The sequence below is a fragment of the Falco biarmicus genome, chromosome 5, assembly GCF_023638135.1.
Source record: "Falco biarmicus isolate bFalBia1 chromosome 5, bFalBia1.pri, whole genome shotgun sequence".
Lineage (NCBI taxonomy): Eukaryota > Metazoa > Chordata > Aves > Falconiformes > Falconidae > Falco > Falco biarmicus.
Genome location: NC_079292.1, coordinates 33,403,782 through 33,426,755, shown reverse-complemented (window position 1 = coordinate 33,426,755; position 22,974 = coordinate 33,403,782).

The following is a 22,974-nucleotide window of genomic DNA, read 5'->3' as shown; positions in this document are numbered from 1 at the left end:
TCCAGGAACAATACACTGAGCAGGAATGGCAACTTGTTCAAAAAATTCCAGTCAGATTTCTTCAGCGAGAAGGCATGTTCAGATACTCTGGAGGACAGCAATGCTGCTAGAATAATGATAGGTACGTAACAGGGTATCAGTTATCATTTCAGGATGAACACAGGTTTGTTGATGGAGTAGTTGAGATCTTCAGGAACCTACATGGAAGAGAAACAAAATATCCAGAGGAAGACATTTAAATTATTTTAAGTAAAAAGATCATTTTCTGACCCTCCTAAACTGAGTGGAGTCTTTAGGTAATCTATCAGCTTGAATATTACTAGAAAAAGAATAAACAAAAATAGTAGTAGTAGTAAATAATAATAATAATAATAATAATAATAATAATAATAATAATAATAATAATAAATCATCTACCTGGATCTGTGCAAAGCACACATTGTTAAATCCTTCAGATCAGACAGACCAGAGATCTAGTGCTTTGGTGTTCAGATGTTTTGAGAAACATGTCTCATCATCTTGATACAAAAAATTCCAAGAGAGATCATTGATGTCAGTAAAAAGTATAGAGACTTTGTGATTAATTCTGATGTGCAATATTGTATCAAAATATTAACACCAAATAAGACTGTTGTGTCATATTTCTGAAAGCAAAAAGTAGCAAGACACTGACAAATGTTATGCACAGCTCCATAAATTAAAACACGATAATTTTGCCTTGCTAGAATAATGATGGTGATGAGTGGAATTAAGTGCATGATTAAGAATCAATTTCCCTACACTTGAGAAGTCTCAGGCAGGCACTTAAGCTTCCACCCATTGGCAACCGCTTCTGAAGTCACTTACAGTGCAGAGAAACCAGCCTGTGCACAAATTGGGTGACCATGTGCCCTGTTGCACCTCAGCCTGGCATGGACAGACAGACAACTTCCCCACTACCGATCGAGAGAGACAGCTACCACGTCCTAGAGGATTCTGAATTCTCATTTCAGGGATGGATCTGGCATTCTTATGATTTACTGGGCTGGAATTTTGTAAAGTACATTTGGGGCACCATTACCCTGCCTGTGTATCTACACCTCATTGCAGTTACTTCATGTAGATACCTGGCTCATGATTATGTATCTGAAATATTTCAAAGAAATGAACACATTCTGAAAATGTTCCACAGTGTGAAATCTTGCATGCTGCAACAAGGCAATTCCCCAGACCACAGGGAGTTCATAGAGAAGAGAGAATATATTTAGTCTTAAACCCTCCTTCTGGATTCCCTGCTCTTTTGAGATGTACCTACCTGTTGCCATGGTTTCCAGTGCCAGTTGCATCTTTTGTCTCATATTTATCTTGTTCAAATAGATCTTTTGTATATAAAATGGTTCTGGCTCCTAGTTCTGGGAAGAGCTGTGGGGTCCGGAGAGTCTCTTGGACACATCCCCAGCCATGCTTGGCCAACTAAATTTAGCCCTAACAAGCTTTCTGCACACACCAGCAGCTATATTTTTAGCGCTGTTGTCGATGCTGAAATACATTGCTGAAATGGTAAATTTCACATCTGGACAGATCTGTCTGAAGTGGAATGTAGAATTCATCGTCCCTTGCCAAAGATACACACCTTGCCAGAGCCCACCATGCCACTTCATTCCTTTGTCACAGAATCCATGAAAAACAGCATAGGGCAGAATGGCTTCTTTCTGCTGAATTGATTCATCCTATAACACTCAGTAAAATCTTTCATTGAGGCAAACCATCTTTTTTGCTTTAAGAATTTTCTACATTAACTTCACAGAGAATTAGGCAAGACAAATATCAAGATGTATTGGCAGAGAGATAGCAGCCTATGAATTCTCTCTGAACAGATCATAAATCTTCCTGCTCACCAGGAAGATCTCAGATTCTCTATACTTACAAACACTCAGTATAAGCAAGGTCAAACTTTAGCTGACTTCCGGTTCCTTTTTTGAAAATCATTACAAATTAGAAATTGGATTATAAGTCTCATAAATACACTATGTACCTGCTGACAGGTAGCCTAGGCAGGATTTGCTTTATTGCTTTAGGATATTACTAATTCAGGAATTAGTGCTACAGAAATCTCACCAGCTAGAAACTCACGGCATCATCAGGTAGTTTTCAGACAGAATTTTCCTCCTATTTCAAGAATAAAATTTAGCTATATGGAAGTAACAAAAGTCATGTAAAAAGTCTAAGCTGCTGTTGGTCCAGGTAATGTGCATTTCCACATTGGTTTCTTGTTCAGGACACAGAAGTCTAATGTCCATCCAAGGACAGGTTCATTCACTACTTCAAATGGGCTGTTTTACATAAGCACATAAGGGGTGAGAGAACTATAAATAGACGAGGACTGTTAACAAGAAGAGGGGAAACGTAAAGGCTGGAGGGGGTCCTGTCAGAATTTGCCGTGAAGACTACATCTTGCCAAGTTTCACTAAAAAAAAAAAAAAAAAGAGGGGGGTTTATAAAACAAGAGTTTGATATCAAACTTTTGGAAATGCTGAGCAAGCACAAGAAGTTAGTCAAAGAAATACATAAGGATGGACAGATAACAATCCAAGAAGAATCAATAAATATGACCTCATCTTTAATGAAGCCTGATCTTACTTGTAAGAGAAGGAACAAATTTCTAAAAGGACCAAATTCAACAACTGTACCTATCTGTCATGTTCACACTCAAAAGCAAACTGATCTCATACATACATAGTGATTTGCTGTGCAGCTGAAACTACTCATTTACATGCGTAGATCGCAAAGCTCTAGGGGTGTGACCAAATCTTTCTCTGAATTCATCACTGGAGTCAATAAGGAGGGCTGTAGTCTTCTGAACAAATAGACATGTGAATAGGCCAAAGGAAGAGAGAGTAAAAAAGAAAAAAAAAAAAAAAAAAAAGAGTCACACCATCTTCTGAATGCCTGTCAAAAACAGGCGTTCTTCCAGGGCATGTTAACTTATTTGGTGGAGTGGGTATTTTTGATTGACAGGACTGAAATAAAAAGGCTGAAGTGTTGTTGATACTTTTTGCAGTAAAACAGCTGTATTAGATTACGTTTCCCTCTTTTTGTCAACAAGTTGGCAGGGTGTACACAATGTGTCAGCTCTGTAATGACAGCACCACTTTAATCCGCAGTTGAAGAGCCTACTATGAACATTTGTTGTGAATAGGTATCTCTAACAAGTGAAAATATAACCAGTTGTGAAGAGAATCGGTGGATAATGTGTGTCAAAATGATACTTCAGCCTTAAAATATTCCATTTCTGACTCTGTCCAGATATTAGCTGGCAAAGAGGCATATCCACAGTCTGAGTCATAAACTCCTGCACTTCAAGAAGCACAAATCCCATTCCCACAATGTTTTCAAGCAGGCACTCAGTTCCCTGCTGCCTGGGTAGTTAATGATGGAAACAGCACACGCACCATATGCTTGCTGAGGCACTACAGAAAAGTTCTGTTGGTCGTGGCCTAAAACAAGGAACGAAAAGCCATGGCAAAAATGTAAAAGCTTGTTTTAGAAGAAGCCTGACTTCGGTTTGATTTACCTTTGAAACAAGTTATTGAGCTGGATCTTATACGATCATCCTGCGTATCCTATTCAGATGGTTTCGTCCATTTTACTCTACCCTAATGTCTACAGAATTGCTTTCTGCCCCCAGAAGTACCCAGCTACAACTAAAACTAACCTAATGCATCCCAGGCCTTGAACGATATGTTCTCAGATCCCGTTTGCAAGACCCCATTATTGAGCTGCAGTCCCCCACACTGTCTCCTTTGCACCTGACAGCCATCAGTGAGCGCTCTCTGCAAGACACCGCTATTCTCAAAACCACATACCATGGTTAACACTTAAGAGCAAGGCAGAGTGAGGGGAATTGCTCGTTTCCAGTGAGAAAAGGATGAGGGAGCTCACAAGCCATGCATCCCTGCCAGTATGATGGCGGTCCTGGTAGAAAGTGGAACAGGGACAGCTGAACAGCGAGCACAAAGGATGAACGCTGCTTTTGCCATGTTACCATAGTGATGACAGAGAAGGTGACTGCTGTGACACCAACCCAGAAGGCTACGGCATCTGTTTCTGAACAGAAAAACTGCTCCACCACCGACAGCAAAGAGGAGTTAAAGAAAAGGATGGCCTGAGATAAATGGTCTGCCAGTCAGAATATTTTAGTTGGAATTCTTTCCCTGGGTAAGCAGTATTCACACCCACAATGAAAAGTTTTTAGTATGTGTTAGTATTGACAGCCTTTCATTTAGGAAAAAAATGCTGTGATACAGAAAAGCCCAGTTTTAACATTTTTGAAAGGCAGTATTGAAAATCTGGTTTAAAGTAAAAATTAATATAATCATACTTTCATGAAAAGGTGAAATTTGAAATTAAATGTTTTGTCTCTCCAAATCAAAACCAAACAATCCAGCTAATTTAATACAGTTTTTTTGGAATGGCTGTTGCTCTTCTCCTGCTTCAGAGCAAGTGAAGCACTCAGAAAATTAAAATTTTGAATGGAAAATACATTCCAAATTCAATTATTCAGCTTACAAAGCAAATCTGACAGCCACTTGGGTTTGTGCATACATTAGCATAGGTTTGCACATATTCCGCACGTAGATCTGGAAATATTTTGATATTGCTAAAGCCATTCCACCTTCTGATAGACTATTCTAATCTTCCTTCCTGAATTATCTGGGAAAAGGAAGTATTAAGTCATTGCCTGAATTTTCTCATTAACTGTATGTCCCAAGTATTATTTACCACATATGGAATTTCACTGTACTTTCCAAAGCAACTGTGTGCTCTCAGGCTCTCTGTTTTTCCTAGAAAAGTGACATTAAGTTAATTTATAATAGTAAAGAGTAAATTGGCCTGCAGTGGGTTAGCCTTGGCTAATACCCGAACACCCACCCAGGCACATGATCACTCCATCCCCTTAGTGAGGAGGGGGTGAAAATAGGAAGAACAGGAGCAGAAAAGTCATCGATCGGGACGAAAACATGGAGTTCACTTACCAATTGCCGTCAAAATAGATTCAACTTGGGGAAAATTAATTCAGTTTGATCCCAGCAGAAATAAAACCGTAATTATAATTCAGGTAGTGCAAAGCAAAAAGCCAGACATTAAAAAAACACCTTTCCTTCCCCCTTTTTCAGACTTAGGTTCACTCTACCCTCCCTTCCCCCATCGCAAGGAGCATGGGGCTGGGGTATTTTGATCACTAGGCAGTAGACTCTGCTGCTTCTCCCTTCTCATACTCTTCCTCTGCTCCAGCACAGGTCTTCTGTAGGCTGCAAGGGATGTCTGCTCTGAAACCTGGAGCACCTCCTTCTTCTCATGCTCCTATGACCTTCAGTGTTCCCTCTGCTTTGTCTTATATTTTTGTTCCCTCCTCCTCTCTCTGTGGTGTTCTGACCTTTCTAAATGTGTTTTCCCAGAGGCACCACAAGCTTGGGCTGAGAGACTCAGCCAAATCTCACCAGCAGGTCTGCTGGAGCCAGCTGGAAAGAGCTGTGTCTGGCATGGGGTAACCCCTGGTCCCTTCTCACAGAGGCCACCTCTGCAGGCCCCCCTGGTTCAAACACTTGGACACCGGCACCCAGTACAGTGCCTCATTTCAGTCTGAGCTGTCCTATCAGTAAGATTCAGCTCACTTAACTTTCACCATTTAGAAGTTTGTCTAAAGATGGTTTTCTCTATGATGAAGACAACATTTTCAGTGGACAATCTGTCCCATCTTTCTGAAGTGTTTCAGGGTGGTACAGCCCATCCTTTGGAGCTTCCTGTCTCTCCAGATGAAGAAACCACTGAGGTTGAGAAAAAAGCCCTCCCTCATTGCAGCTGGCTGTCCAGGCTCTCCTTCTCACCAGGAGAGAACATATGAAGAGCAGTCCTGGCCTCCAAAAGTGGGAATTGTCTCATTGAAACTGGGGAATTATTTTTAGCCATCAAAAGCTCAGACACATAATGGAGGCTTGCAATCTGACCTCCTCGATGGCTGATGGAGGCGAGTCAGGCACCTTGAAGGGCAATGCAACCTACCAACTTTAAACCATTGTCTTCAGATGGAAGGCATCATCCTCCTGAAGTATGATCTCTTTCTCTTGTCTGTAGAGGAAATCTTGGTGACTGACGTGACTAAACATCTTTTCTTCAGATAGCTCAACCTTAACCTTCAAAACCACATGCTGAAATTACTGCACAGCTCTCTTTTTACATCAGTCTTTGTAGCTGTACCTGAATACTGTTATTTACAGAAGAGTCAGACAAGCAAAGAATAAAAGTATTTAACAGAAAAAATATCACAAAAGGCAAGCCAGCTAAATAGCTTGTAGTCTGCAGGCTATAGACACAGCAAGCCATCCTGCCCTCCTGCAATTGCCTGCCATCAGGCAAGAAATATGGATGAGAGCAGACACTCTTCTCCTTCAGACCTGAGGTTTTTTGCTGAACGCAAAACTTTAGCCTGAAAAACCTGAATAATTTGTGAATTATCATTCTGTGTTTCCTTAATCACTAGTCTTTATATGTAACAGATTCATTTGGCAGCCTAGTATTTAGATATTCTATCATTCTCTTGCAGTCAGCTGAATGTACTTGACTGATGCTGGAATGATACACAATCCCTAAAAAAATTACTGATGTGTATCAGTGACAACAAGAGACCTGGAAGTCCTTTGCAAGGAATTCACTGCTTAAAAAGATGTAAAATCTATGTCTGAGGCTTTTTCTCCCCTTGTATACATATTCTACTGCAGTATTTAATAACCAGAGTTTTGTTGAGGGAGGGCGTTCAATACTCCAAAGCTTTCTTGTCAGTGAACATTAAGGCCCTCTGTTGTGTTAGACCAATACCTGATGACACAGCTTTTGCAGTTTCAGAGCAAAGTGTTGAGTTGCCTTAATTTCAATTATAGTTGATAATGATAAATGACAATGTACTTATTTCCAAATGCTCCATTCTTTCTGAAGAGATAAATTCACAAAGCCTGTCATCCCAGCTACTGCTCAGTTAACTTTCACTCTTTTCTGTATTTCAAGGCACATTCACACAAATTGGTTTTCAAGGTGTTTACTTACACTGTATCTTGAAAAATGTATTACTTTTTAGTAAAGTTCCCATTCTTCCCATCAGCTTTAATATTACGTTTTGTAACTTCTGTCTCTTACAATTAGCAAGAGCTATAATTTTCACAATGCAAATTGTATTGCTTTGCTCTGCACATAAATATTCTCCCACCTGTAAGATACCAGCAGTATTTTCTCTGTTGTTCTATAAATATCTCTCCCGGTATACAACTGAAGTAATCAAACAAATTTAAACTATAATAAGCTTTGCCCACCTAGTGGCCCCAGCTAATAACTTTTGATGTTTCTCCCATGCTCTTATCCTGCTCAAATGCAAACAAGAATATTGATCAGACTATTTTAAACAATAAAAAATTAAAACCACTTCAGCAGCGATGTAAATTCAAAAGGTTTGTGCAGTTTATCTCCTGCAAATCATTGTCTGTACTCTCCTGTGGTTGTCACTGGCTATCCCGAGTGGTAAAATTAGTGTTCCCTCACAGGTATCTGTTTTTGAAAAGAAACCGCAGACCCTACCCCTTTTAAAAATACCTTCTATTCAGCAGCTGAAGAATCTGTTACTTCTGAAAATCTTTGCTCATGCATTTGTTTTTTTCAGGTTATGTAAAATACTGTTCCCCACAGAGATTGCCCAGGGTGGTTCCTGTGCCTTAGCTCCCTGTGCCTGGTGGTGACCCACAGAACTGTACAAATCATGGGTGGAGGCTTCGTGTCCACTTTTTTTCCCATCTGATTCTGTGTCTACCAGTGACCTGCTGGACTGTACAAATGAAGGGTAGAAGCCCAGTGACTGTTTTTTCTTCCTTTTTTTTTTTTCCTGATGGTGTTCCTTCTTGATGCACTCCATGGTTTCAGTGAGATGCACAATCTCTTTTTATTTCTTATTACACAGCATTTCCGTAGGCTGATAAACAGCTGCTGGATATTTTCTATGCCAAAGAAGATCATAGCAGTGATCGTGAGAGTGTAATTCTTACAAAATAAATGAACCATTCTGTAAATAAAGCACTTTGAAAACCTGGTGCTTTAGCTGGTGCTATCCAAATAAGACAGTATCACCCACAACCGCATGTTCTGCTTAAAAAAATGAGGGTTATGTGTCAGTTTAGATGTGCATTTCAATTAGGGTTAATAGTTCCACAGTCTATGACTCATACAAAAGCATTTGTTTGGGGGCAAGGCGAGACACACATGAATTTGGCCTCCAGGAGAGATGTGGTCAGGGAGGGCATTCTGCACATGAGCCTGATGCTTGAACAAAAGGACTTAGAAATTCTTTCTCCACATGTTTGAATAACTTATCCAAGCAGCTAAAAGCTATTTTTCAAAGAGTTCTTCCAAAATACAATTAAAATAAGGTGGTAAAAACAGTAGGTCTTAGAAGATGAGGCATAGGATGCAGTATTTTTCCATTGGACCTGCATGTTGTTACGTGTTCTTTCTTAAATCCTTCAGGTTTCAGGGTTTTTTTCTTTTCTTCCCCCAACCCCCCACCCCAAATGGCATTCTCATGGTCATGTAAGGATTTCACTTTGATGTGTGTAAACCCTCTGACTGCTATAGTACAGTACTAAGTGATCAGGGAGGCAGAACTGTCCAAGGATGGGGCACCAGGGTGGGCAGCAGTGCCTGCCTCCCTTTCAAAAGAGTTTTGTAGTATAGGGATTAAAGGTACTATGTACGAATTTAGAGACAGATCCTGGAAACATAGGTAGAATGGTTAAACATACTTCACTATATGAGCCTTGGTACTGTTTGTTAGTGTTAGACACTGAAAGCGTTAACGAAGAAATTCTATATTTTGAAGGACTGGTAAGGGGAGATACCGTCAGGAGGGGTGCTGTGTGTCACAGGCTGCAAGTATGTGTGCAAGTGGAAGAGCACAGGAGTTGTACTAAGAAAAGAGATTATTGTAAAGCACTCATGAGCTAGAAGCAAAAGCAAGCCTGTGTTCAGCTTGATCTCAGGGCTGCTACTTATCCAAGAAGAGACCAGGAGAAACCCTCACTCAGTAGAAAAAGGCTGCAACCATTAATCATCAAGGAAAAATTCTGTTATTGATGTTGCTTTTGTGGAAATGTATTGGTAGAGGGCTGAAAGGGCTTTCCATGGCACACTGCCCTGCTGTCACAGACAACTGCAAGGTGTTGCTTCCAGGAAGGCACTCTCAGGGAGAGCAGGCAGTAGTGGGTCTGTTGGCATTTTCCTCTGGAATAATATAAGCCAGCCGTGTCTTTTTGCTGAGGAAGTATTTGGATTTCTGCACAATGTGCTTCTTTTAAGGAAAGCAGCTTTGCAGAAAAAGACTTGGAGGTCACGGTGGACATCGAGTTGAACATGAGCCAGCAGCATTCCCTTCCTGCAAAGGTGGTTGATAGTGTCCTGACTTCATTAGGAGGAGTGTTGCCCACAGGTTGAGGAAGGAGATTGCTCCCCTCTACTCAGCACTGATGAGGCCAAACCTGGAGTGCTGACTTCGGTTCTGGACTCCTCAGTACATGAGAGACATAGAGCTACTGGAGAGATCCAGCAGAGGGGCACAAAGAAAATTAAGGGACTGAAGCATCTTTCCCATGAGGAAGGGCTGAGAGAGCTAGGACTGTTAAGCCTGGAGAAGAGAAGGCTCAGGGGGTCTTATCAACACATATAATACCTGAAAGGTATATTATTATACCCTTGTATTCTATTAGTATAAAAATAATACAGTATATAAAAATATACAAAATTATACATATAATATATATTAGTATAATTATATCCTACCCTTATATTTTATAATGATATATATCAAATACCTGAAAGTAGGGTGTAAAGAAGACCAATTCAGGCTCTCAGGTGCCCAGTGACAAGGCAAGAGGCAATGGGAACAAACTGAAATACAGGAGGTTCCCTCTGAACATCAGGAAACACATTTTTAGTGTTAGAGTGGCAGAGCACTGGCACAGGTTCCCAGAGATTGTGGAGTCTCAGTCCCTGGAGATATTCAGAAGCCATTCAGAAGGAGATGGTCCTGGGCAATCAGCTCTAGGTGGCCCTGCTTGAGCAGGGGGCTGGACAAGATGATCTTCAGAAGTCTCTTCCAACCTCAACTATTCAGTGATTCTCTGAATATGTAGGGCAAAAGAAATCAAAGCATTGATTACATCATTTTATAAAAGATGAAAGTTGTTTTCCATCCAGCACTGGCAATTACATCTTGATTTTTGCCTTTGCACATAATCTCCACAGGACTTCAGCACAACATATCTACCCCCTCCCTCCACCCGCACACAACACTTAACCCAACACTTAAACAACCCTGGAACGATAAACAACTGATGACTAAAAAGCTTCACCCAAATTCCATCTACTTCATAACACCACTGCTGCAACTTTTGGTAGAATTAAAAGTACCCTTTTCCTGAACATTTTATGCAAAACAACCCAGAATTGTCTGACTAAAAAGCCTCCAGATTTCCAGGGAAAGATAGAGGGAGCAGGTGTGACCATCTGAAGAAGTCCATCACTTTGGTGAGGGTATTAAATATTATGGAACATGTTTGAAATATGAAGGAGAAGTGAGGCCCCAGGTTGCATTATGACAGCGGTTTCAGCCTACTAGTCTGGTCTCTGGTACACTGGCTCCCTAGTGCTGCTACCTCAGCTCAAGGTCTCAAAGAAAAAAAAATACATAATTTTCCAGATTGCTGGTAGAAGCACAGACACATCAAAAGAAACTTTTAATCTGTCCTGATGTCTGCTACTCCTGGGAGAAGAAAGTACTTCATTCAGAGTTAGAGAATATGGCTGGAACCAAGCAGCTTCACTCTGCAGTTCTCCAGAACAATTACTATTGCAGCTTGTTAGACACTGACCTTAATTTCCAGGAGACAGAACAACAGTGCAGAAGATTCATTCAGCGCTGTTTTGATCTGCCTGGCAAATTTAAATTTTCCTTCTCATCACTTCATTTACATTGCCCGTGTCTGCTGGTGGTGTGAATCCTGATTTGGGATCCTGCCAACCATGCCAATTTCTTACAATCCCTGATTTAGGACCCTGCCGACTGTGTCGATTTGTTGTGGATGAGTGATTTAGATTGCTGAAAGGATCACCATCAAAGGTATTAGTGAAAGTGGTTTTAGTATGATGTTATAAAAGCACAGCTTAACAACACTCAAAGGCAGGGCTCACTCTATTACTTACTACATGGAAGAAACATACAAAGGCAAATCGAGATAGAATTCAGCTAGGAATATTTACACAGACACCAGAGACACAAAAGAGTAAGGAAGACCCTCCCCTTGAGCCATGAAGTTTAGAATGGCTCTCTCTTGCTTTCTAAACTCTTTCTTAGAGAGGAATCTGGGTGCAGCTGGATCCAGACTTAGTCCCAGACTTGGTCAATGGTTTATGTCTAAAGGATTACATATGCAAACTCTGTAATAATTAATATTAACTACATGGATTAATAATGTTTTATCAGTATTAATTGAGCATGCTATCAGTCACTTACCAAGGATCTGTTGCGAGTAAGGGGTTTCTCTGCCTTGGGTAAGGAAGGATCTCTTTGTTTCAGGTAAAGAATCTCAAACCTTGAGAGGTATACCTGCTCAAGGGCAGAGTCATCTGGCATGCAGTCCAGTTGCAGTTTAAGGAGAACTCAAACCACAGACCCATCATTCGTACAAGTTGTCTCAGCCTCAAGGAGAAACCGTGAGAGGTGTCCCAGCTCAAAGGAGACCACCACCATGCAGCCACTCCACCTAGCAGGGAGAGCTCAAAGGTGGTTTTCTTCATCTGTCATACTTATGGAATAAAGCAGTTGGCTCATAGTCAAGTTGCATCCAAAGGGAAGATATGCTTGAGACTCCTACCCACTTTATTTGTTCCTTTATAAATGAGTCTTGGGAAAGCCACCCACTATTCACGTGTTCATCGCATGATGGGTGTTGCAAGCTCATATGCACCAATGCTCAGTGTCACTGCTCCTTTGTGGGTTTCCTAAAGGAGTTCCTTGCCTGAGTACAGCTCAGGCCTTTACCTCCTTTGGAACCTGTACCAAACTACTGCAAGTTTGGCTAAGGGGTCAAGAGCATCCATCACAGCTGGTGTCTTCATTCATTAATGCTCCATTACAGTCCTATCCATCTTTAAGGTAAACTGACACAACAGTCTGGATTTAACTGACTCAGTGAAGACTGAAAAAAAGTCATAAATCCTACATAACAGGCTTCTTCCCACACTTTTAACTCTATTCTAGCACTGCAAATAATTACTAAACGCATCATCTGAGGTTTTGTTGGGATTTTTTTAACTAATGGATCTTAATAAGAAACTTGCAATTCAAATAGATTCATGAGCATTTAGAACTACACAAACCACATACACAAATTTAACTACCTCTCCCTTGGCATTTCAGCTTGGGTTTGTAAACTGGCACCAACAACCTGTTTCAAATACTTCAGCAGTACTTGATTTCCTCCTTTCTTTCAGTAAAAATACTAAACCTAAAGTTTCTAATAACATTAGTTTCATCTAGACATCTTTTTTTTCTTCATTACAATTTATCTACTTAAAACCACTTAAAATTAACCAAGCAAAAGCTTTTGGCAGTAGAATAATACCAACTCCTTCTATGCCAAGTGTTATTAAACTTATGGGTTATTTTATTTGGTTTTAAAAGCTTGGTTAGGTGGCAAGTTCATTTAACAGCATTTCAAATCAAAGCACTCTATTTTAGTTAGAATTAAGTACGCTCAAGACAACATACTTAACATTATAGAGGGAAAAAGCCCAGATACAGCAATTAAATGACATTTCTTCATTAAATCAAAATAATTCCATTCCGTTCTCTGTCAAAAGGAAAGATTTTCCCCATTTACATTAGGGTACTTTCATTTGGTATAGTTAAAGAAACAGGGCTCTTATCTTGCTGTTGCTACCTGAAGCAACATAATATTTGATGTCGTCTGGCTGTAAAGAGGCTGCGTAATTTTGTACAAGGTTCTTTTTTGAAAGGAAAGATATTTTTGGTAATGTTGCAAAATATCAAAAGATACATGCCCATTCTAATTTAATGATACGATTCTGTATTGTCACTGGCCAGGTGGAACAGCAATGCAAACTATTTCAGTGTTCTGCTTGAATTGCCTTATTTTGCCATTTCTTTTCTGAAGCACTTATCCTCAGCACAGTTAGGGTCTGAAAACACTGATGGTTACAGTGATTATAAACTTCCACTTGTTAAAACATCTGCTGTGTCTGAATCCACAGTATGGAATCCGGGAAGCTTTTCTTTGATTAAAAACTTTTGGCAAAGAGACCCATGTAGACCATTCTTGAGGTTCTCCAGCCGACACCATGGTCCCTCTCCCAGCACCAGACAAAACATGTATTTGTGGGCTGGCTGAACACAGATATCCCCCACTACACAGGCAGAGTATTCTTGTTTTGGATGGGGCAAAACAAACATAAACCAGAAAAATTTGGTATAGTTAAAGAATCTAAAAAATAATCTAGAAATTACCCATTCATTATTACCGCTTAATTAAATGGCCATGCACCCTGTGGGTCTATTTTCCTGCTCTCTATATGGTTTAGAAAGTTCCAAGAATTTCTGTAGCCAACTTCAAAACTCTAATGGGGGCAACAGTCTGTCAACATTGTGCAACACAAAGATTTTGGGACCTCAAAGGGTTCAGGATTCCAAAGCTGTTGAACAAAGCAGGTGCTCAAGCAGTAGGATGATATTTCAAGCCTGCTTACTGCCTTCTCCTACCACATCAGCTGTACTGAATAATCAGGCAATTCTCTGCTAATGGGACTTGTTTTCTGGCAAGTCTAATTGTGTGTGCAGGTAGCAGAAATCAGTAGCCTCCTGGCAGGAAGCGAGCTGGATGTGGGAATTTGTAGGAAGGTTTGATAACAACTATTCTAACTATCCCATTAATCAAGTAAATGAAGAAAAATCACTGTAGATTACCAAACTCCACACACTTTGGTGCAGAGAACAATCATAGAATAAATAAAATACACTTTTATATTTTATTTAAAATTCTTTCTGACTAGGGCATTGCCATTCTACCTGACATTAAAATGCACTTTGCAAAACTTTTCCATGGAGGTCACATTTTAATTAAAGCAATGCATTTGATACCCATAAAGGAAACCATATAATTGTGTTTTATTAGCTGACATGCAACATTAAATTCCACAGAAGAATCAGTTCTGTATAGAGACAGGGCATAATGACAAAATATCAAAGGTCTGACACATCTCATCATGCATATAACAATGTGGTCCTTATGCTGCACTGCAGCGATTTATTAATTAATGTACAGAAATGTTACATCTGCTACAATAATCTTTATTATCGTCCAGTTTCTGCTGGATGTCCTACATGAGATTGCAGAATCAACTACTCCCATATAATAATCATCATCATCATCATCATCATCGTTGTCGTCATCATCATAACTGATATTATATTGACGAAAAAATCTACACTTTTCAAGTCTTTTTTATTTCCTTTTACAGAGGAACAGAAATCTCACAAGAGATGACAATTGTGGCAAGCAATAAAATAAAAAGGCTTTTTCTCAACGTATTCACTTCAATTTTGCTGCTAAAATAAAAATTTCCAATTGAGAACTCTTGAGCACCCAGGCATAAAGATGTCACTTATTTAGTAGTATTCAGAAGAAACTTTATTTTCAGTTTTGAAAACACAGGCTTTTAAATATGAACACTGGATTTCAGTAGAAAGCTGATTTTTTCCTGACACTGTCTTGGGTTTTTGCCTGTGTAGGCTTTTTTTCTTTGAATTATCTCAATCTTTTTTATTTTATTTATTTTGAAGCAATTATCTGTTCATCTTCAAGACCACTGTCCTCCATGTGTGTCTCTGGGAAAAGCCATCTACTCTCATCAAACTCCACAGGAACTTTACCACAGTTCCATATCACTTAGAACTCTTCTTTTTGTTTTCTTCTCCCTTTTTTGTCTTGCATTATTTCCTTTTCTCTCCCCATGGTTTTTTTTTACTCTGTAGGTCAGTCTTCTCAACAGCTTGCCATTGTTCAGCAGATGCTATATTGGTGCACTTTATTTTTGACATTGTTGATTCTCTAGGTTTTGTTTCCCCCTGCAGTTGTGGGTAATTGTGAATCCGTAACAGAGGCTCTCTCTGATCCACTTGCTGAGGTGAGGGCTATACCACCCTAGTACAGCCCAGGGTTCACTTTTCAGAAAGAGAACAGAAAATACAGTTCACTCAAGAGAAAAGAAGTGGGGGATTTGTTTAAATTCCTCCTTCCTCAATTAGACTTATCTGCTAGGATCCAAAGTAAGCATTTGCATTTAGAAGCCCTACAGTCCAAGGCTTTACTTTAACAAAATAAAAGCTGCTTCTGCCATTTGTTTCAACACTAGAAAGAGTTTTACTCCTCAAAAAATGCAGGAGTATTAACCTGTGCCGTCCTGCAAGGGCAGCCTGCAGTCAATTTCCATTCATGGGTTAACACAGGTTCTGTCACTTACTGGGGAATGCACATTTCCAGCTTGCCATAGAAATGAGGCAGAGGTGAAAAGAAAATAGTGGAGAAAAAATAATGCCATAACAGAAAACAATGATGCATGACCTGAGGAGATAAAAAAATAGAGAATAAAATTGAAAAAACCTTTCAAAGTAGCTGCAATTAACTAAAGTTAATTGCTGCATGTGAACACCAGACATCAGCCTTGTGTTAATAATATTGGCTTTTAGTCACCATCAGTAAGGCCATTTTAGATTATTATTTTCATCAAATGGATAAATGGTGCAGATTAACGCTTTACATTTGTTTTATTGTATCAATATTCTATGAATATTAATATTAAAATAACATCTGCAATAACCTATTATAAAGCACCTAATCCTCTTCTTGAACACTGATAAACCTGGAGCATTATATGAATTCAAGGTGTTTCAGAGTGAGGAAAAAACCTTCATTTGTTCTCAGTTTCACCAGTCCACATGTCTCTCAGGAAAAAAAATTATTTAAATAATTTGGGTTAGCCCTGCATTTAAAAACTGTATGCCTAACATCTGGGTTTTTTACACCACTCTCAAGACCTACCCTATCAAGATGCCCTTGTACAACCCAATGACAATCCTCTCGTATGTGGTGGTTCTGCCAGTACGGAAGTGTTTTGAGTTAAAGGAGTAAGAAAGCAATTTGTATTTATAAGAAAGGCTTCGATTATGAACATAGGAAAAACAGTAACTTAAATGTCATGGATCAACACTCAATGAATATGTATACTGGAGTTAAAAACAGATTCAATGATGGCTTTTGAAGCTGTTCCTCTAGAGACTACTGCTAAGGTTGACACTCATCTTGTTTCTGACAGATGAGGCATATGAGAACCCTCTTGTGTTACTAGAAATCATTTTGATGGTGGCAGCTAAGACAGCTAACTTGGTGGAGAGTGCTCTGGTTGAACACTTTGGTTCCAGAAAAGAGAAAGAAAATGGAAACTGAACCCTAGGGTGATGACACTCTTGCACATTGAACAAATATACAATATGAAACAAACTGCTCAAATCACTTTTCAAGAAAGAAGGACTTATTTGGAAATGTTCTTCCACAATCTCAAGTTTTTAGGTATCCTTGAAGAAAAAAGAACGTTCACCAAAGCATTTTAGAAGCACCTTCAATAAAAAAACAGGCAACCAATAGTTAAATAATTGCAGACCACCCTGGAACATATTGAACTTCAGGAAAAAGTTTTCCTGATTGGCATATAAAAGATGTGAGAAAATGCTATATTTCAGGAATTCAAGCTTAAAATACTATCCTGTAAGGAAAAACACTTCAGCTCACAAAAAAACCCCAAACCTCTTACATGTTATCAATTACTATTTATTAACCTAATCATAGGTAAATATACCAACCATGTCTCTTTGTTGCAGCATATTATGTCTTAATATTGTGGCTGGTTTCTGGTAACTCCTGCTTCTGAAATCATGTGAATAACTAAAATCTCCATTTTATCGTCTAGCCTTCCTAGTTACAAAGAAAACCTGGAAAATCCCTAAGTGCTTATATTGCTAGGGAACAATTAGAAATTAATGCATTTATTATTTTTAAGCCCTCACTTTTAATACATCCTTAAAATGGTTGGGAGCCTCATCAATAAATTCTGAATATCTGTCTGAGTTAACCCCAGGGCTTCGATGTATCTTCACTTAGCAATAGACAGCAATGATTTAAAATGTTATCACTCCTCTCTGCCATATGTTTTATTCCAGCAGGACAGTAGGCAGTAGAAAAGATATATGATCACTCCTTTAGCAAAGTCAGACACCTCAGAGGACATCTCAGGCCGCCAGACTTTGCAGAGAAATGATTGACAAATGCTCGAATGGCCATAGACCATACTGCAGGCACAATAACTGCCATCAGAGGGACAGGAACAAGAGACTGCAGGGTACAAGTGTCAGAAGGCACCTCTTCCCTTTGCTGTGTTGATGTGGTCCAAAGCCCAAAGAGAAGCATGAAAGCATGCACAGAAATAAAAGCAGGGTACCAGAATTTGCATGAGGTTTCTTTATCCTGGTGCTGACCTGCTCATCATTAGCTTGCTTAAGTGTACAGAAAACAATACTCAGAAGGCAGATAATTTCTGAGAACAAGTGGTTATATATGCTCCTCCAGCTAATGAGATTCTTGTTTAATGCTATGTACTGTACCATCATAACATGGTGGTAAAGAAGTGTGCATCTCTGAATGCTGGTAAAGGAAACTGGAAATTTTAGCATCTGAACCTGTGCTGAGCAATTTCACTGCTCTAAGGTGCACTTCAGTGGTGGACAACAGAGCTGCTTCTGCTACCGGAAAGGCATCTTTCTCTTGTCTCAAAAAATCATTGACTGCATGATTTGAAAAAGTCTATTAAAAAACATTTAATACCTCCTTAGGTATTTATATTGTCCTTTTCAGTCAGCTTGGTAAGACTGATATCCCAGTGCAGCAGGATAAGAGACATTTTGCTTTAATAAGCGCTCTGTAGGAGCTGAAAATAAGTGACTGAAAGGTGTGAAGAGCTCATCAATACAGACAGATGGACATCCATGATAGGATCAAACAGTCGCATGCAGGGAGCAGGAGAAACTCTTTGCCAACATCTGTGTGTCTTCAGCATCACTGCTGTAAGCTGTCAGTGGCTGACTGCTTTGAAGTGTTTCCCATTAATGTAATTAATGGTAGTGATAGTTCATAAGGTTGGACACCTAACTATCACCATCTAAAAGTCAGACATCTGGCCTAAAGTCGGCATTTCTGCTGTTTAAATTCAATAAAATTACATGTGAAAGCAGGTCAATCCATTTCGCTCAGACTCTTTCTTTAGGGATGTCATGAATTGCCACCAGGAGGGATCTCTTTCTCCATAGCCTCTAAGGAAAGTCTTGGTAAGTGGGCTAGACATTACACTTTCTTTCTCATTCTTCTAGTATTATTTAATTCATGATTATGGATTGGTTTATTTGCTTGGTTGTAAATGCTCAAGCTTGCTGACTTGCTTTGGGTTTGTGGTTTTTTGGGTTTGGGTTTTTTTTTTTTGAAAGGAATATGTTTACAGTGGCCTTCGATTTGGTAATTCATGGTTAAATTTTGCTGAAATTGAATACAAAGATGTTCCTTCAGTAATGGGAAACACTTTCTCTAATAGATAGCAACGAAATGTAACTGAAGAGGCTTCAGAAAATACAGGGACTGAAAAATGGCTGTAACTAGTTGAACTTCATTGCTGTGTGAACACAATTTTTATCTATGTATTATTATTTTGATTTTATATCAAGGCTAAACAAAACTTACTAAGGGAATGAGGAAACAGGTGAAAGGAATGCTTGACTATAACAATCAGCTTAACAATGAGATGAAAAGTAGTACAAAAATTAGGGTTAGAAAGTCCAAAAATAAGAATTGAAAACTCTCATATTCTATCATACAGAATAGTTCTGCAACACTCGATGTTTCAAGAAGCATAACTCAGCCACGAGAAACCTGCCCAAGTCTGACACAGGTTTAAAATGCAGAGGCATTATTTCACAGCATGACTTGAAATCTGGTAAACTGCAGAAGCAGTCTGTCATATTCCTTCTTGTCATAGATGTTTTTGCTGGGACTTCATAAGGATGATGAATGCTTGACGAGTAATGAAGGGGAAGATTTACTTTGCAGCTACTCCAATTCAGACTTGACTTAGTACGTTCTCCAAACCAGTGCGTTTTCAGTAGGTTGCAAGTATAAACTGTACAAGAAACACCCACAACTCTCTCCTTACCTTCTCTTTAGCCCTCACAAATGCTTCTTTTCACCCTAGCAAACCCAGATAAATTGCTACAACTTATGTGCGTGTTTAGCAAAGCTGGCAAAAATGTCAGCAGCTGGATAAGTACAGAAGTACCAGTGAATATCTTTGTCTGTGCCCTCTTTATGATAAGAAGGAGGCTGCGAGAAGAGAGCCCTGCAGTCCCTAAGCAGAGAACAGCCCTCTGGCCAGGACAGTTGGCCAGCAGAGCAACCATCACAGTGACTATGGCTCTGCTTGCCCACATCTCATGGTGTCTTGGTTTCAGCTGGGATAGAGGTTTGGGTTTTCTTTTCCTAGTAGCTGGTATAGTGTTGTGCTTTGGATTTAGTATGAGAATAATGTTGGTAACACACTGATGCTTTTAGTTGTTGCGAGGTAGTGTTATACTAAGTCAAGGACTTTTCAGCTTCACATGCTCTGCCAGAGACAGGGCTGCAGGGGCACAAGAAGTTGGGAGGGGATGCGGCATGGACAGGTGACCCAAACTGACCAAAGAGATATTGCATACCATATGACATCATGCTGCTGCTGCTCAGGAATTGGCTGAACATTGGTCAGCGAGTGGTGATCAATTGTATAGTATATCACTTGTTTCCTATATTCTAATTATTTTATCATTATTATTATCATTATTATTATTATTATTATTATTATTTTACCATTTTCTTCCTTTTCCATCCCATTAAACTGTGTTTATTTCAACCCATGATTTTTCTCATGTTTACTCTTCTGATTCTCTTCCCCATCCTGCTGCAAAGGCGAGGAGCAAGGAGCTGTGTGGGGCTTAGCTGCTGGCTGGGGTTAGACCACAACATGTGGGTTCTCCATCCTACAAACCTTAGCCCAGACAGGCTGTGGCTTGGCTTCTCTTCATGCTGAAACAGCTCCCAGTTGTGGATAATGATACTTAGTTGAAAACTGGGCACATGGTTGGAATTTGGTGCAAGAGAACAAATTCTCCCAGTTGGATTTTCACTGGACAGATAACCTTTGTGGAAAAATAACTTCCTGAAATACAAATATATCCATTACATCTCCGTGTTCCCTAAATAGGGTAATCAAAATGTGTAGAAATCAGCTATGACCCTTCATATGGTTTGTGACCTCTCCAACAGTGGTCTCTGTGATATGTGCTTGGAAATCAATAGTTGCTGTCAGCTATAAAATTAAACATGTTGTGTTTTTCAGAAGTTAAAAATCATTCATTTTACTAAGTCTAGTTTTGCCCTTTTTGTTTTATAGTTATGATTCCATCTTGAAAGATACTAGCTTTGAAAAGTTCAGTTAGTATGTTTTCAACCAGAAAACCTGCTGATTTGTGACTTGCCAATGAAATAATGTGTGATACTCCTTCTCAACATAAAACTTTAACATGCCTTTTTTATCAATACAGTCTGTCTTCTACCTAATGGAACCCATATGAGAGAGGTCTCCCCATTTAAACATGAAAAAACTGAGGGGTTTCTGTGACTTTGCCTCTTTAAGTGGTCCCTATAGTCTTGCTGTGAAATTAGAAACTATAGACCTAGTAAGAAGTTCAATTTTAAGTCCAACTTCCTCTACTTGCAAAGAAATTCAAATAACATTAATTTATGCTTTCCTAAATCAAATGGCTACAGAAGTTATGCTGTTATCTAGGGTGTCCCAGTGCTGACATCTGGAAGATAGCGAAGCTGAGGACTCCTGGTGGTGCTCTTACAAGGTAGTAGCTCACCAAACTTTTGCAGATTTTTTGCAAGTTTGCATTTGACCTAGCACTAACTGGAATGTGCTTTTTTCCCACTGAATAAGTTTTCTTCATGACACCTCAAAGCAATTTACAAAGGCGACCAGGATCAATATCTCTATTTTTACAGATAGAGAAAATTAAGGCATAAGCTACCTGGGCTGTGTAACTGAGCAGCCCGAGGCTGACCCAAGCTTCCTGAGCATTCAAGATCTGGTTAGCTAAACCTGAAGAACAGAGTTAGCAATGTTACAAATTACCACCCCTTGCCTGGAAATCCACACCTCTCACCTGGTGCACTGTCTCTGTCCATACTCTGCCCACAGACCGCTGCCATACCTGATAAAACACCTTGACCAGCTGGCACTGAGGATGGCTGGGGCTGGGAGAATCATAAAGTCCAGGTGAGAAGGCAGAAGCTTGATTAAAATCAGTAACTCCATGACCTGAGACTCCTCGGTCTTCCTGTGTCCCAGATGCCCCATGGTTTCAGCATGCACCCAGCGTACCACCTACCCCCAGCCCTGCCCTGGTACAGATAGCACAGTGCACCTCCAGCTCCCTGGCATATTTTTCTATTAACACTGCAAGTTCTGGTGCATGTTTTAGGTTCTAGGCAACCCCCTGAGTAAGGACACATCCCCTCCCTTTCCTAGCCAGGCTTTTCTGGCAAGGTTCATCTCCAGCCGCATAAATGCAGGTATCTACAGTTAAGCTGGGTGCCTTAGCTCCCAATATAGCCAGCAAAGACAAGACAGTCAGTGGAGACTAGGCTACAGGACACCTTTTCAGATGGATTTGACTGCTTCAACTTAGCCTTCTGGTGCCATCTGAGATGCCCTCGGGTATCTGCCTTGCCTCCAGCAGCCACTACAGCTGACCTGAGGTCCCCTGTAGATCCTGTGACATATTTGACAGTCCAATGGAGATGTCTAGGCTCCTGAAAGGTATTGTAAATGACATCTGAATCATGCCCTCATGTTTTCTTTGGAGAGAACTGAATCATCCCCTAGGCTCTGCTAACTGTTGACTAACTCAATCAACTAATGTGGGAGTCCCAGCACCCTGCTCATATGCAAATGACACATGAAACACAGCTTTCTTCTACCTTGTCTGACTCTCACTGCTCTGTTATCTTTACTGAGCCAGGTACTTGGGTTTTGTTTAATTTATTCTTCCAAAGGTTAATCGGACCTGTTAGAAGTTATTAGAAGCTGTGCTGATAGCTTGCTAGAACTTCACTTACAAAGTCTCCAAGTTTTCTTCTCAGATAAAGGCTTTCTCTGATGGTTTCTTGGTTCAAGAGTTCTACATCTTCTGCTGAGCTATAGAAGTCTGCTTTCCAAACCTAATGCTTTTATGTCCCACCTTTTCTTTTCCAAATGAAAAAAAAAATAATAATAAAAATCTCTGTAGTGTCTATAGGAAGTTGGGTTTTTCCTGTTTCTCATTCAGTAAGTTTATGTGGCTTCTTTCCATTCCCTGTTCCCAGGTCAGGATGTTACACCTAAACCAGTGTCTAAGTCTTCTAAACATGGAAGGACAAGTGGCATGGGACCCATATCACCATTTTTGCCTATCCTGACATGAAGGCTTAACTCCATGTCAGATTAGTAAACACAGGAGCTGGGGCTGTTTCACTGCAGTTGGACAGCCAGGTCTGGTGCAGACCCAGGAGTTGCTGACGTTGGCCATCTCTCCCACCTCTAGGCTGAGCAGTTTTCTCCTGACAAACTGCAAAGGTTCATCAAGTTTTTTGTTTGGTTTTCAACTAAGTCATTTACTTTCCTTAATTTGGAAGCAATGTTTTCTTCCCTGAT